Raw genomic sequence first — 16681 nt, forward strand, 5'->3', positions numbered from 1 at the left:
TGTTTACCTTTTTTAACTTTTCGTTAAATTTAAGATACTTTTTTTTACTTAAATTTTGTTTTTTGTCGAAAATAAATTTAAAAAAAAAAGCATTTGTTAATAATAATGTTTAATAATACTAGTTCATGTTTATCTTAGTCACCCCAGAGGTTTTGAGCAAATCCCATACTATTTTTAGTAAAACCATTTCATTTAACTGAAATTATACAGCTTTTATTGTCATTGATGATATTTTTCTGGTTATAGCAATGCTGAAATCTGCATTTTTGCATAGATAATTTTTGCTTATTAAATGTTTTGTTTTAAAGCTAAAGTTATTGAAATGCTTTTGAGTATGCTTTTATTTAACTTCTTATTATTTTTTTAGTTTTTTATTATTTTTAATTTTTTTTTTAATATTTATGATTATATTTTTTACGCCTTTTTTCATTTATTCCTATTGATATTTCTTTTAATCTATTATAATTTTTTCGTTTTAATTTTTCATTTATTTCTTCTATTGATATTTCTTCATTTATTTTTAATTAAATTTTTTTCGTTTCTTTGTCTATATTTTCTATATTTATCTCCACATTTGCTATTTATAGTTATTTTAAACTTTTACTTTACATAATGCCTAACGTTCCATCGCCTTCGTATGTGTGATAAACATAAATGGCTCTTAAACTTAATTTTTATATGAAAACAGTACATGTACAGTACATACATGCATAAACTTGAATATACATGAGCAAATTTTGTTTGGCTTTTGTGTTTACTGCATTTCGTGAAGCAACCAGTTTTGTGTTTGACTCAGTGATCGTCAAAATAACAAAGCAACAGTCGCAAAATAATTTGCTTTGTGCAAAATTGGTTTTCAAATTCGATACTAAAATTGTTTTTGCACATTTTCGTTGCATTTTCAATAAATAATTATGATATTTAGCGCGGTTTAATATAATTTCCGCTTACTTTTCATATATTTTGTACAAAATTTACTTTGCTTTTAATGTGTTTTCCTTATATATTAGTCATAAATGCCTTCATCACACATTTAATCTTCATTACAAATAACGAACGCTTGATCTTTGCACCCACCAAATTTGTCTGCATGCTCCTTTTTTGCACAGCCCCAAACAAAAAATCTTTAAAACTGCACAAAAAGACAATTGCAAAGCAAATATTTCTCGCTTGTTGCACGCTGTTACCAAGGGCCACCGTGGTTGTCTGTCAGGCGCATTTGTTTTAACATTTTCTCTGCTTTTATTTGCTTTACGTTCGCAGCATGCAAAGCTGACTTCCACACGCAAAGCTCGCAAATCAGCGTTTACCCAGCGTTTCCAGTGTTGTGTCGCTGAGCCAGCGCTCCAACAGCGTCTTGTTGTTATTGTAACATGCGGTGCAGAACTCACTTTGCCGGCCAACACTGCGCACCGCCTGCTCGTTCGTCGTAGATCGTGTTGTCGGTTCAGCCCTCACACCAGCAAACAGTCAAACATTTGCTTGCTTGTTTCGTGTTAGCTAACAATTGAACCCGGGCTCAGCAAGAATTGGAGAATTGGAGAATTGTTGCCAAAGCGCACGCGAGATACTGTGTTTATATATGTTTATGTTATCTGTTTGTGGGTATGGAAATATCCATTCACAAACTTGCGAATATGAATTGTTGCTGTATTGGTATGCAACGATGCTGCCATTGATTGTTCCCTGTAGGAATTGTGTGAGCGGAAAGAAGCAGAAATATTTGTTATGAAATTTTTAGCTAATTTCTACAAAATTTTTCCTCAAATCTCAATTTTGTATGGAATATAATTTGTTATCATTAACATCTCAATATACACCTCAAAATAATTTTATATTCCTATTTAGGATAGTTTTTATTATATATGTATGTCGGTTTGAAGATGATTGAAAGACAATTGTGTTTAAGTTCAAATCTTATTTGTTTCAGTTAAAAAGTTTCAGTTAATAAAAGCGAATTTTCTACCTAGAATCTTTTCTTCAAAATGTAATTTAATATTATTAAAAAATACATTTTTTTTTATAAGAAAAGTAAAAAGTTATGTGGGAAACCCATTTAAAAATGTTTCCAAAAATATTTTTCAGATTTTTGTGAACAAATGAAAACGAAATTTTTGAAAAAAGAAAATCCGAAAAATATTTAAACTAAATTTTTGTAAATATTCCTTTTTATTAAGGATAGGATAAAATGATACAGATATGGGAAAGAAATTTTAAATACTGTGCTTAACCATGCCAGGACATCAATTTAAAGCTGTCAACCATAAAAAACTGTAGGTCCTTACTTTCATGCAGGACTGCTACCATAGTTCAACTATCAAACCCACCACTTAGTCACCCATTTCGACAGCCAGTCAGTCACTCAGACAAAATTGTATTATAACAAATATTGCGCTTTGTTTAAAAATATTATATATATATGTGAATAGCATATGTACGGATGTGTTTTCCACTCACACACACAGCCAACACAACAACTGCATTTGCTGCACACCACATATTTGTAAGCTGTGTAATTCATGGCACACAACAATCATTCCATTACTTTGCCTTAAGAATGTGTTAAACTGTGAGGCAGCGAAGACAAGCAAGCGAAGCAGATACAAGAAAAATAATATAAAATGAAACTTAAAAGAATAATAATAAATTACACAAACAATAAACAATAAATAAGCTAGTAAATGAGCGTACAAAGAAGTGCAGCAAAGCAAGTCAGCAAAATAATTGCAAAACTGGCACGAAATAAAAGAGATATACATGCATATGTATCGCTGTGAACGTATATTTATATGTATTGCCAGCAGTATATATGTGCATTGCACTTAGTAAATAGCGCCAAATACATGCAAATGAAAAGTAAAATTTTCGCAATTTTTCCTTTCGCAAGCAGAAAACCCCACAAAATACAAGTAACTTGTGCCATTTCATGCAGTGCAACAAACTGCCGCAACATATTCGCCATTAAATGTTTATAAACAAATGTTGCAAAAGCGTAAAACAAACAGTGAAATAGTGAAAATACAGCGAATTCACGCGCAAACGAAAATGAAAATAATTGTATTAAAATACATACTAATCAAATACTGAGCAGAAAAGCAAAAAAAACAAAAAAAAAAATTAAATAAAATAAAAAATAACCACAACACTAACAATAACATAAGCGCTTAATAAAACATTGCAAATTTTGTAAGTGAAAATTATTTTAAAATTCTGCGACTACAGCAACATTAATCGTCTGTGGAACAATACTTCAATGTCACCACAGCAGCCTGCAAGCCAGCAGCAATAACAAGAAAAAGCTGCACAACAACAACATTTCAACAGGTAATTATTATGCATTCATTGTAGCCAGAGCAGTGTCTTGAGCAATGTCTCAAGCGCTCTTTGCTTCTTGAAGCTGAAAAAAATGAAAAAAGAAAGAAAATAATAAACAAAGTAGAAATTAACAAAAAGTCTATTGAATTTTTTATGCAGCCGCACAAGCAGCATTAATTTGCAAAAAAAAAAATAGTAATAAATAGAAAAGTAGAGAAATTACAGAAAAATTTTTGTTGAATGTAATAAATATAAATAATTAAATTTACATTAAAATAACAAAAAAAAAAAATAACAAAAAAAAAATTATGAAATACAATAAATATAAACAATAAAAAATAAAAAAGCAGCAGAGAGCATTAAAATTGCTTATAGGTCCAGCTATGTCCTTTTCTGTTTAACATTAAGTTTTATTGCTTAAATTTTCTTTTTGTGCAATAACTCAGCAACTCAATTGCGTGCGCGCTGCTGCTGACATAAAAACTGTCAACAGAACTTTCTATTTTCTTTGCTGCTTCGTGCCGTTCGTCGTTTGTTGTTTGCAAATTTTATACATTTCTTTATATGTTATATTTTTTATTTTTTATTCACACAATTATAAATTTTTATACATCACGCACACACTCATCTGTCACACAAATTCATTCACCACACACAGCATTGACGTTGTTGTTAGAAGACCGGTTACTGCCAGCCTGTTTGGCGGGGTAGCCACTCTGCCTCATTCCATAAAAAAACGCTGCTTGTTATCGAAAAACAGAAAAAAAGTCGGTGACTACTAATATGACTGCGAGTTCTGCTGCCTGCCAGCTGTTTTACGATGCCAAAGACATGAGCTGTTACCGTTAGAATTTCAATCATTCAAAATGCGGTTTAATGTTGGTACACATGCGTATATACATATAGTAGTCCATACACATACATACATACTTACATATAATCTCTTTTGTAAATATTTTTTATTTTGTCTTACCTTCAGTTATTTTCTCCACTTGCTCATTTGAATACTAACTGTATTTCATCAAATACGAAAAGTCAAGTTTATGTATATTTTTTGTCCTTTTGTTATTGTCTTTTATATCTAATATATTTTTCTTTATTTACCCACACACCCACACTGTTAGTTCCTTTTGCTTGACGCGTTGCTTTAACAATTTCTTCTTATTATTCTTGACATGCAACTGTGTACACCTATGTGTGCCTTTGTATGTGTGTGCACTTGTCACCAAACGCGCTTTGGGCTTTGTTGCTAGAACCGTTCAAAGGCCATGTTCGCCTTGCATATGTTAGTATGTGTGCATGTATGCGTACTTGTAGCCCCTCGGTCCGATTGAATTCCAATACGCAACCATTTGTACCGCTTACCGCTTTCAGTTGTGGAGAATAGGCAAATTATTATAATTTCGTGACTAAACGCATTTTTAGAATTGGCATTCGGGCCAATAAGGCCTTACATTACCTCTTCGTATGCAAATATGTTCATACATAGGAATTTTTTGCTGCGGTTCTGGATTATGCAATGCGCGGGTTTTGTAACTTTCAGCAAGTGGATGAGCAAAAAGTGCCAAAAGTGGAAATTATATAACCAGGAATGCGGTTATGCGTTCTATGGCATAACTTGCCGAATACTTTTTATAATTTTCCAATAGTGGACTTGAGTTATAGAAATAATTTTTTGAAAATAACAAGTTTATGTTTTGTTGAATTCATATATAAAGACTGAAAGGGAAGTGCTATTACATAAATATCAAATATTTCCAAAGTACTTCTATTAAGTTTTAATATTATGTTTGCTCCTTTGTTATCATAACTGATTTCTACTGTTACTCAAAACCTAGCTTATCAGAGTAATTGAGGAATTTTTATACTCTGAACATTCTATATTAAGCGTGACGAGCTGGGCCTTGCCCCTATATTTTTGACATATCTTCGGAAAGCTACTCATTTGTAGGATCCGCCGATATTGGACTACTCTAACTTATATAATATAGCTTCCATATTGACTCTCCGTTCTTCTATGGTGAACTATTTTATTTGGCATGGTATCTTCACGAAATTTGGCATGGACTTCTACCTTAGTCAGCGGTACAAGCTCCGAACAAATTTTTTTTTATCGGACTGTATGATTTCTAGCTTCGGTGCATCAAGTATTAATGTTTTTTGCTTGTTTATTTGATTTAAAGTGAAAGCAACTATAATTTCATTATATCTTCCCTTTTTACACCTGACTCAATTAATAGAACAACTCTTTAATTGAGTCAATTAGCAAATTGTCAACCGAAAGCATTGCTAAGAGAATGATAGATATGTAATATTGTATGTGTTTATAGTGGGGAATCTGTTCATTGACTCAATTGAGATTCCGTTTAGAGTATCCAATGAAGCATATGACCACAGATTGACTCAAATAAGGTTCTCTTTAAAGAATCGAACGAAACAGATGATCACGAGTTAAACTATTTTGATATATACCCATGGTATAAAGTCGTTTGCAAATTTACAGAGTATGAAAAATCTTAATAGTCGCTTCTAACAGAAGCTTAATTTAGGCAATTAGTAAAATATTTTGATTTTCGCTATTAAGGTTCTGACTGAAACCTTTTATGATTCTAGTATTAAACTACAAAAGGCTTTGAAGCATAATTGAGAAAGTTAAAGTGAAGATGATTGATAGTTGCACTGAGAAGTCAGCCAGAGGTGCCACTTGCCCCACTCACATCGAAATGGGACTGAGTTGGATCGCCATTGGTACTTTCCGTTTTAGGACTGCACCAATGGACTTCAATTGTGTTTAAAGTCTCGTCGGCCGCTGGTTGTCAAAGTTGTATGGATGAGGCTGAGGTGGAAACATTCCTTCATTGCCCAGCTTTTACAAGACTGCGGCTGAAACAACTCGGTAATCTTATCTACAGCGAACCAGAAGACATGGCCTGAGCTTTGTGGATCTGTAAGGAAGATAAGAAGGAAGATAAGATAATAATTTATGTTGTCGTTGTTTATTTTAGAGAATAATTTCAAAGGACTGATTTTTTGTACCTATTGTGTATTAATACCTAAACTTGAATGTCATAATTTATAGTCGAAAACAACGGTATGAGCAGTTGTAACTTACAAGGTTGAAGGTTGAAGTATTTAAACTTTATTCCGGTAATATTTTCTGACAAACTAGTTATTTCAGCTTTTGCAAGGGATTAAAACTGAGCTGCACGTGAATCTATCAAATCTTTTATTTACAAAGAAAATTTGAATAAATAAATAAATTAATAAATTATTATTAAAAATATTTACTTAAAAACTTTAAAGCTTGTCACTATAATTATAATTATTTATTTAAATATTTAGTGGTTAAATGAAACATGATTGTCTCTTCGTCTGTCGTCACATTTCCACAATAAATCTAATAATTTCAAAATAATGAACGGCATATTTATTCGTTAGGTATTTATTTTTTTTACTATTAATTACTAAAGTGCGGTTCAACAGCCTCACATATACTGCTATATGAAAAAGTCTCCACATTGTTGGTGTTTACTGTTTTTCTTCGCAACGCCGAAGGTTTGTTTTCTTAGCGCGGCTGTTTGGCCTTTAATTACAGGTCCATTCACAGAAGCGCGTTCGTCAAACTTACATAAACAAGTAATGTATGTAATTTATTTGTACTTATCTAGCCCTACGAATTCCTAATACCGTTTCAATGCTACACACAGCCGCTTATTTACTATAGTTCTCGTATTTTTTTCTACGCTGCCAATGTAATCTAATTCTGCTAATCCACTTAGGCGCAATACGGCCTCCACTCACATGTTGACACACCTGCTGAGTACCTTAACGTTTTAGCGGTTTGGTTTTTTGCATTATCGCGTAACTATGTGCTTATATAAGTGTTGGAGACGCATTAATGCAATTTGTTGAAAACAAAAGTTTTCATTTTCGCATTATGAGCACTTATCTATGTGTACGTGACTTGCCCTAAATATTTGTTCTTTGCACTTTTTAGCACATTTTTGCACACTTCGCGCTGCAAAGCGGCAGTTTGTTGTTGCTGCCCAAAGCCTACTCTCCAAATAGACGCAGCTGTCTAATTTTCCGGCGTTTTTTTGTTTTCAATTTTTATTTTTTACATAATTCATGCTTTTATTCTTTCGTTTCGTTTTTGTTTCGGATCATAATTGCAATTTGCAACTACTTTTTTACACACGCGAAATAACGCTACACATTTGATAGCGCACAAATCGCACTTTTTTGCTCAGCGTATGCATATTTGCATACGCTATTTAAATGTGTTTTCTTTTCATTATTTTTTTCTATTTATTATTATTTTGGTTTAATTGTATCACAATTCAAACCATTGGCGTGGTAATGGGTGTGAGTCAGAGCGCGAAAGTGTAAGCGTTGTTGCTGTCATAAATTGTCAAAACAATTAAATTGTATAATTTGTATCTGTATATGTATGGGTGCTTGTATGCGCTGTGTATTCAGCTGCACTCAAAAGGTGTGTGCCAGCAATTTCCATATATGCTGCTGAAAAGTTTTAAGGTGATCTTTGAAAAGTGGGTTTTCTATAGAAATAATATATAAATACCGAAAGAGTTGAGTATGCGTTTTTTGGGTAATTCGCATTATTTCTCGAGCCATCTTATAGCTTATAATATTGAAAGCAATATGGTTATTTGTGGCTTAGTCGAAAATTATAGCTGAAGAATTTGTTAAGTGAAGTTAGAATCAGCGAACTTCTTTAAATTTATGGTATAATCATTATAAATGTGCCAGTATAGATTTTTCAGCAAATTTCCTAGGTACTAAATTAATTATTATTTAAGTCATACCATGACGCATTCGAATCTAATTAATTTCTAAATACATCTATGTAATTCTTATTCGTAATTAGTAATTGAACTTAAATTTGTGTAATCTTGAAATTTTGCCTAATTACCATGACCAATACTTCTAATTACTTTTAAAAATCGAACGTTATTTATGTGTCTCCATGCCAACAAAATTACTTTTTTGTACTCACGAAATCTGCTTAATTACCTTGACAAATACTTGCAAATACTTTTAGTAATCAAACGCATTTTTTTGTCTCCTGTCATCTGGATTACTGTATAATAAGCTGTCAAACGTATTTCATATTTAAATATGTACATCCAAGTATTTCTTATCCGTAAGCAATTTTTGAACTAATTATTTAGAATCCTGCAATTATCGTCAATAAACATTACAATTACTTTTAGTAATCGAACGTAATTTCTGTGTTCGCATGTCGGCCTGATGATTTTATATTAAACTGTAGTAAATACAATTACTTCAAATTTTATTCAAACTGTCAAATACCCTTAAATATACGTATATACTTTCCAAACAAAATTAGTTTAAAATTTTTATATCAGTCTATAGTTTTATAAATTATTGCAAACAATAATTACAGTCCCTTGTCTGCGTACAATTAGTAACCATATCTAATTCATTAAACTTTCTATATTAGTTGCAAATACCAAAATACATGTTGTTTATCACTTATCATCAAACATATTTATAAAAATTATCTTTAAGGCAGAAATAAATTCATAATTTATTATAAACTTGAATTTGTAAATAATAAATAAATTATAAATAATTATTGCACAAATTTATTGCTTGAAATTAATTGGTGAACATGAAAACGTAGTTACGTAGTCTATTAAGTATTATTGACCTACAAAAACAGGACTGCAGTTAGTAATCTTAATCACTAATCGAACAATATTTTTTTTTTATTCAATGGTTCTTTAATTATTATACTTAATCTAACAAATTTGCTAAAATCTAATTATTTAACATCATTTCGTAATTAAACAGAAGTAATTACATTTTAAGTAATGATTACAATTGCTTTCACTTTATTTGCTTTATGACTGGTGTTGCTGTTTATGTACAGTCGTAGTGATAGAATAATAATAGCCATAATTACATCACGGCATACAGTATTAGTTGCCAATTGCTTAAAGTTATTATTCATATATGTACATGTGTGATTCCATCGAAATTTCTTTGGTATTCATAAAATTTTCTTAACCTAAAATTACATTACTAGTAATGTAAAGTTAAATAGTAATCCAAAGTCAATTACTTACTCGTAAGTAGTACTGATTACATATTTTTTTATTTAACAAATTCATTTTAACCTAAAATTTTACATAATTTTGTAATCACAATAAATTTAATTACCTAGCGTAAGCAGTAATGATTACAATTACTTTTACTTTATTTGCTTTATGACTGTTGATGCTTTTTATACCCTAATAAAAAGGAGCACACTTCACGTAAAATAATTACATTACAGCACACGCCATTACTTGCCAATTACTAAAAGTAATTATGTTTTACAATTAATTCCTTGGAAATTGCTTTGGTATCCATAAAATATTCTTAACCTAAAATTACAGTACTGTTATTATTAATATTAAGTTAATTACTTATAAAAAGTAATGATTACTTAATATTTTTTCATAATGTAACATATTCACTCAAAACTAGAATTATTTAACATAATTTTTTCAACACAAAAATCCAATTTCCTATCGCAAGTAATAATGATTACAATTACTTTTATCTTTATGACCACTACAGCGTTTTGAGCCTTAGTGATAGGTACCACATTTCATTCTGCATTACGGCATGCACGATTTTTAGTCAATTACTAAAAGATGCATTCTATTTTTGTGTCATTCCCTGCAAATTACTTTATTATTAAGTAATTGATAAATATAATTGGTGGGACGATTATTTTGTGAATTACTATTATTATTACATCAACTTGTTTAGTTAACTCAGAGCTTTGATTCTATTATTTAAGTGATTACCGCAGTAATGATTACCACATGCATTTTCAATCATAATTTTTATTTTGCGATTATACAGCCACTCATTTAACTATTATTAAATAAAATATTGTAAAACATTAAAATAAATCAAAATTTAAATACAAATGAGTCACTCAAAGTCAGTTATTGGCCTAATACTCCCGTTATGAAAACACTCGCGTGGAAAGCGTCAGATTTTAATATGCACGACACAATCATTCTGAAAGTTAACAGCTTTTCGTTTTTTAATTTTCCATTATTTTTCAAAACCGAATAACTGACTTTTTTTGTGTACGTCATTGCTCGAACATATAATTAACATTTTGTAATGGCGTGAGTTTAAGCTTCATCATTCAAGTGCCGATTGTTACGCCTTCCACATGCTGCACTTGCTTTCACACACACTAATACATACATACATTTCGCATTATTGCCGAAATGCAGCTGTTGCTTTCTTGTTTACGCGTTTCACAGGCCTCACAGCAGACGCAATGCTGGCGATAATAACTCTCAAAAGTCATAAATACATGAAACAGCTTCCTTCTGCGCCGTGCTTTGATTACGCTGATTTATTTCTTAAAAAATGCATGTGTATGTGTATACAGCTTGATTGCGTCGATTATGACTTTAAAATTAAATAATGCGCTTATGTGCTACTACTTATACATATGTATATACATGTTTTACCTGCAAAGAAATAAAGGAAGCATGTGCCGAGAAATTAAGCAAATATGTGCCGAGTCTTTTTAAAATGCAGCAATTTTTTCGTCGCCAAAAATTTTCTAAAATCGCCTCTGAGTTATTCAGGAAACCACTTGAATGTCAAAAGCCTGCATAAATTTGTATAAAATCGCATCTTTTCATAAATGATTTTGCAAAATTTCGATTTTTCGTTTTCTCTGCGCATACCTACCTGAAACCTATGTATATCTGAATGTGTTCGAACAAACCTACATATTTGTGTCCACATTGCCCACTTACTGACTATCTATTGCATTATTTTGCATTTCATTAACCAAGTAAATAAATGGGAGACATAAAATCTAAAAAAATTTCAATCAGAAATCAATATAAAAAGTGATTTCCTATAAAGTGTGGCCAGTACACATGCTCTTCAGCCCAGCCCAGTGCGGCCAGCTTCTTTTCGATTCCTCTAACTATTTGCATTTGCATTTTTATCCCCCAACTAAGCGCTGAGCAATGTTTGCTTGACTCGCAACGCTTGCGAAAATAAAATAGCGAAGCGAAGTAATAATCGAAAATATTGGCTTTTGGCGCAAATTCGCTTGTATAAATGCGCTTTAAATCTGCCGCTCGTGGCATCATAAAAAACGCTTTTACTACCCATCACAGCGCTCCTAATTTGGTGGACGCGCAAAAACTGACCACTCCAAAGGTGCTGACATCGCCAGCAGCGTCGTCACGGCGTGGACGTACCCTCATCACCAACATCATCATCATCATCATCATTATCATCATCGCCATCACTATCATCGTTGGTTGCAGCGCTCGTGGTGCGCTGGCCATGTTCGAGCCAATTGTTTTCTCATGTTGTTTTTGTTTTTGCTGCTCTAATGCTAATGCTAAATTTAGTCTGGTCTCGTTACCATTGTGCAATGACCCAAATCAAAGGCAGCAAATATACTTACACACATAGCAATATACATATGTGTATGTATGTTATGTACGCTATATACACTTGTTACTACTTTAATGGCTGAAATGTTTTACTAGCCAGCAACAACAACAAGCAAATTTGTTTGTGGCTATATGCTTGGATAGTTATGTTGCTTGGTCCGTCCCTTGGTTAGTTGTGGCCGTTTTCTTTCGTTGCTTTGGTTTTGTTGTTGTTTCACTACTTTTTCGGGGGTTACGCGCCGCCGGTAACGCTTCAGTACGCTTGGCCGCAGCTCGGCTCGGCTGTGTTTAAGTTTTCGGTGTTGCAAACTTTTTTTTATAATTTTTTTTTGTAAGTTTCATTTGCTTGTTTTGTAGTCATGTGTATGTGTGTGCTTATAGAGGAGTGTTCATACGCTTTTGCCAGAAATTTGCACACCAATGCTTTGTGTTTAGCTTTATCTTGGACCTACCGCTGGTTTTGCGTACTAGACGTCCACTTTTTTTAATTTAAATTTTTTTTGTTTTTTTTTTTTTTGTTTTGCAAATTTAATGGATTTCTAACATTTTAGCATGCCTCAGCCATTGGCTTTGTTATTATGTGTGTATGTGCCTACATACATATGTATTGATTAGTTGCAAATCATTTATCGATTTAATCTACGCATCGGCCGGCGGGATTTGAATTATAGCAACTATTTTTTCAGCTTGGCTAGAGAAAGTAGTTGCTTAAATATTTTTAAGTTTTATAATATTTTAATTACGCTATACATTTTATAGCGCAGTTGTTACTAGGGCTCAGGAGATCCGCTGAAGCTAAGAAATCACAGCAATTTGCTTAGCGAAAAAGATTTAAAAATATCGTGTTTGGGTAATTTATTAACCTGCTAAATACCCTAAAATCTAGAATTGCTTAGAATAGTTAGTAATCACAACAAATCGTATTTAGTAATGATTACTTCCAATATTACTTTGTTTGCTAAGTGCATTACTGAACATTTATTAATAACTACATTGAACGCAATTACTCACATGTGATACTAAAGGTTGGATATCATATCCAACATCTTTTGATTCCAATTAATTCGGTCGGTATTTTTCATTACTGGTGCGTTTAGTTGACAATCGGTCTTCATTTTCTTATTTATATTGAATTTTCATTATAATAACAATGATTACTAAAATAATGATTACCACAATAATGGTTACTGCAGCAATGATTACAACTTTATGTATATCTTGAGAAATATTGTAAAATATTTTTTCTGTGATTATGTAAGCTTTATAAGCACTTTTTTGATTATAATTGTAATTGCTAAACTTCTGCTAGAATCTCATCTTAATTTATTACTATTAAGCGTCGAGAAAAATAAAAAATTCTATAAACTTGTGCTTATAAATATCTTCTCTTTTGTAATATAAAGCTCAACACATAGTACTTTTTTTGCCTACACTTTAAAGCGCATTTGACACGTGCGGCGAGTAATATCACTTTTAATATGACTCAATTTTCACGCTGCCGCATAGAGCTTGTAATTTATTACATAGCAGCTCGAAGTTGTCAGAGTCATCGACTTTGCTGTCAAACCATCAACCGAACACCGAAATTGTGTACCGCGGCACACCACACTTCACAACGCGCTTCGCTTCTACGGGATTATTATTATGCGGTCTTTAATGGCAGAGTGTTGAGAAAAGCTACAAAAGCAGTAAGCCGAAAAAATGCTGTGAGGAAACCAAGAGCAAAGTAAAAACAAAACAAACAAACAGTAATTAATAAGAAGAAAAAAATGTATCTGCGAAAAACCGGTTCAAAGTGGGTCGTAGTACACACTTTGTAGCGCTTTGCCTACGATTGGCAAAAGGGAAGGTGTCCAGTTGCTCGCTCTGACCGCTCGCTGTCTGACGAATGCTCCTAACGCCAGACACACAAAACAGTAGACGGTTTTTTCTTTCAAATTTAAGCTTGGGTATATACTTGATTGCTTTTGCAACATTTAGTTGTAAATATTTTTCATAATGCAAGCATTTTGTTCAAAAATCTGTTTGTCAAAAAATTGCCAAAATTTTAGTTAATATTATTTTTTTCGTTGCTAATTTGTGAATCAGTTCTTTTTTTGTTATTATTATTATTATTTTTCTATTGCTTTCGATATTTTCTTCAAGTTCTTATTATTTGCAAACTTCTAATATATTTGTTTTGTGGTTGAGGTCATTTGTTTGCTTTTTTAACAGCTGTTTTCTTAGCTGGGGATTTTTTCAGGTTGTTTTTTGGTTTGATGTTTATTCTCTACCCAACTGGCTGCAATAATATTTCGCCTTTTTGTCAGTTATGACAGGTATATGTATCGTTTTCGCTTCTTAGAATCAAATCAGCTTATTGACGGATGAGTCTTTCTCTTGAAAAGAACTCAAAATAACGAGTGAACGTTATTTATACATTAAGAAGAAGCGCAAATTGTGTTATATTTTTTATATTTATATTATGTATAGTTATCGGTTACCGTGTAAAGAATATTTTGAAAAATTTTACTCCGTTGTTTTTAGCTTGGGATTTTCAATAATCTGAAAAGCTTTTATTTAATACAGTTGTCGATATACCTAGCTTCATTTCGCAAGGTTTTGCAGAGATGCGTATCGAACAACCAACTGATATAAATTACGTAAAAGTGTTGTCCTAATCAGGTGTGGACGGAAAAGCAAGCAATTTTACTATTTTATTGTGGTATTTAGGAAGAAGAAGCGGGGAATTGCGATCTGTTATCGATTAATTGAAATCAGCGATTATTTAATGCACGAAAATATTTAATTATTTGATGTTTTAAGGCACAACGCACGAATTTAATCTTTAATCTAATCGACTTTTCTTGTTTTTTTATCATACATAGTTAGAAGATACATTTTTGGTATGAGTAAAGTCCGAATAAATCAGAAATAGCTGTGACATTTTGACACTCGTTTTTACTGTCATTTGCGCGCTAACAATCGCTTACTTTGTCGCTGCCAAGAATGGGAAAATACAGCATTTTTGATTATCAAAATAAATAAATCAAATTTCCGATAATTTTTTTTTTTTTTTTTTTTGGAGATTTTTTTTATTTTCCCTTAACCGAGCACTTCAAATAATGCTACAATTTGCACCTCCTTTTATCTCTTTGGGTGAGATTTGCTTCCCTACGGTATTGCAGACACTTTTTTGTATATTTTATATTAAAAACTATTATGTGCATATATTAAGTAACTTATTTTGTAAATCACTTTCAAGTGCTACGAGCAATTATTTTTATGTTTATTGATTGTGTCTTCAGTTTAACTTTTTTATTTTTCTTGCTTTTTATTTAATTTTTATGTTGCATATTATTATTCTCCTTTCATACTTCTTCTGTGCTTGTCTTGCTTTGTTTTCTCTCTTACCTCTACCGACACATACACAGCTCCGCTTTGTTTTTACTACTCAATTCTCGCTATTCACATCAGTTAAACACATAAGTACATGTGTTCTCGGCCGTAGCTAATCGCTTGGCTTGCAAAATTGTATATTTTATTTATTATTATTGTTGCTTTTTTGTTTTATTTGGCACCTACATACTTCTTTCGCCGTTGACATCGTCTGTGCCTCCTCTTAGCGCTGATAATTATGTGACTCATCGCTGGTATTCGCTAAATAGCGGTTTTGTGATTTTTACCCTTTATTAAATGAGCTTTTATTATTTTTCCTTAATACAGTTGTTTATTTCAACCTTGAAAACTCATTTATTAGTGCGACTACTACGAAAATGAAAGGCCAGTGAGGAGTGCGTTGAGCATCTTTCTCATTCTCATTGATGCTGCCGATAGCGATTTTTGAGCAAAAACGCAGAACAAGTATGTATTCGGGGGCTGGAATTTTGGCAAACTTTTACGGTATTCCCATTCACCTGTAATTTGCCATTTTTTTTTTTAAAGCAAGCAAACTTTAACCCTTTATGTATTTATTTATTTTTTTTTTTTTAATATATAGTTCAACTTTAAATTCGTTTAATGCCGAAGAGCATCTTAGTTTTATTAACTGTTAATATCTATTAAATTTTATATATACATATGTGTGGTATACTTACTTATATAGCATATATTGTCTATATATTTTGCATTATATCTTTTGATGCGTTTTTCAAGGCCTACTTGATGGCAATGCATTAAATATTTTCATGACCATGGCATGCCTTTTTTGCTTGCAGCTCACTGGCAGCTTCACGAGACCAGTCCGCTTCTTTTATTTGCAGCGTAAGCGTACAATCACACACACAGACACCTCTACAGTTGCGCTTAAAATACTTGCTGCACTGCCTCAAGTGTTCTTAAATATTTAAAGCAGAAGCGTTTATATACTCAGTTTTTTCAAAATTTATTTTTTGACGAGGCTTTAATGGTCAGGCTATACATCTTTGGCAGAAGATTTGAGATATATAAAATTTCAAATATATTTTGTTCTTTTTACTTGAAATCATGCACAAACAGATATATCACCGAAGCCTTATCGGTTGATTTTACGATTTTCTTTTAATTTTTATACCTTGACCCCAGTTTTCTTTGCAATTTTTCGCAATGCCTATAAAATTTGCTTCTTTGCAGAATTTTATAGCTGAAAATAAGAAGCTTAATGCACTAATAGTCCATTAGCAATTGCATTAGCCCGAAACTGCTGAAGTCAGAAAAAACCGAGCTACATATGTATAATTCATATATTCTAATAAAAGAAATGTTAAGAATACTTAAATACTTGTGGTTAATTAGTCCTTGGGGCGTAATGCGCACATGCGAAATGATAATAGAAAAAGTGTCTAAAATGATGACATATCTAACAAAAAATGATCTTTAAGGAAGACTTTTAAATTACAATTCGAAAAATTTTTCCTTATTTTTTATTT

At 31.9% G+C, this 16681-nt stretch overlaps 1 protein-coding gene across 9 annotated transcripts in view; it reads left to right on the top strand.

Moving 5' to 3' along the window:
* The window catches only part of LOC108974705 (tyrosine-protein kinase Src42A), a 127819-nt gene that overhangs the window by 52125 nt on the left and 59013 nt on the right, over nt 1-16681 (top strand). For 3 of the 9 annotated variants that reach the window (XM_018942705.1, XM_018942708.1, XM_018942706.1), the window contains exon 2: nt 2891-3324. The exons of 5 other annotated variants lie outside the window; for them this stretch is intronic. The gene's annotated coding sequence lies outside the window, so the exon portion shown is untranslated. Of the gene's footprint in view, nt 1-2887; nt 3325-16681 lie in introns of all 9 variants that reach the window. One more of the 9 variants, XM_018942707.1, reaches the window with a different exon arrangement.

Source organism: Bactrocera latifrons, unplaced genomic scaffold (assembly GCF_001853355.1).
Source record: "Bactrocera latifrons isolate USDA-ARS-PBARC rearing strain unplaced genomic scaffold, ASM185335v1 scaffold_58, whole genome shotgun sequence".
NCBI lineage: Eukaryota > Metazoa > Arthropoda > Insecta > Diptera > Tephritidae > Bactrocera > Bactrocera latifrons.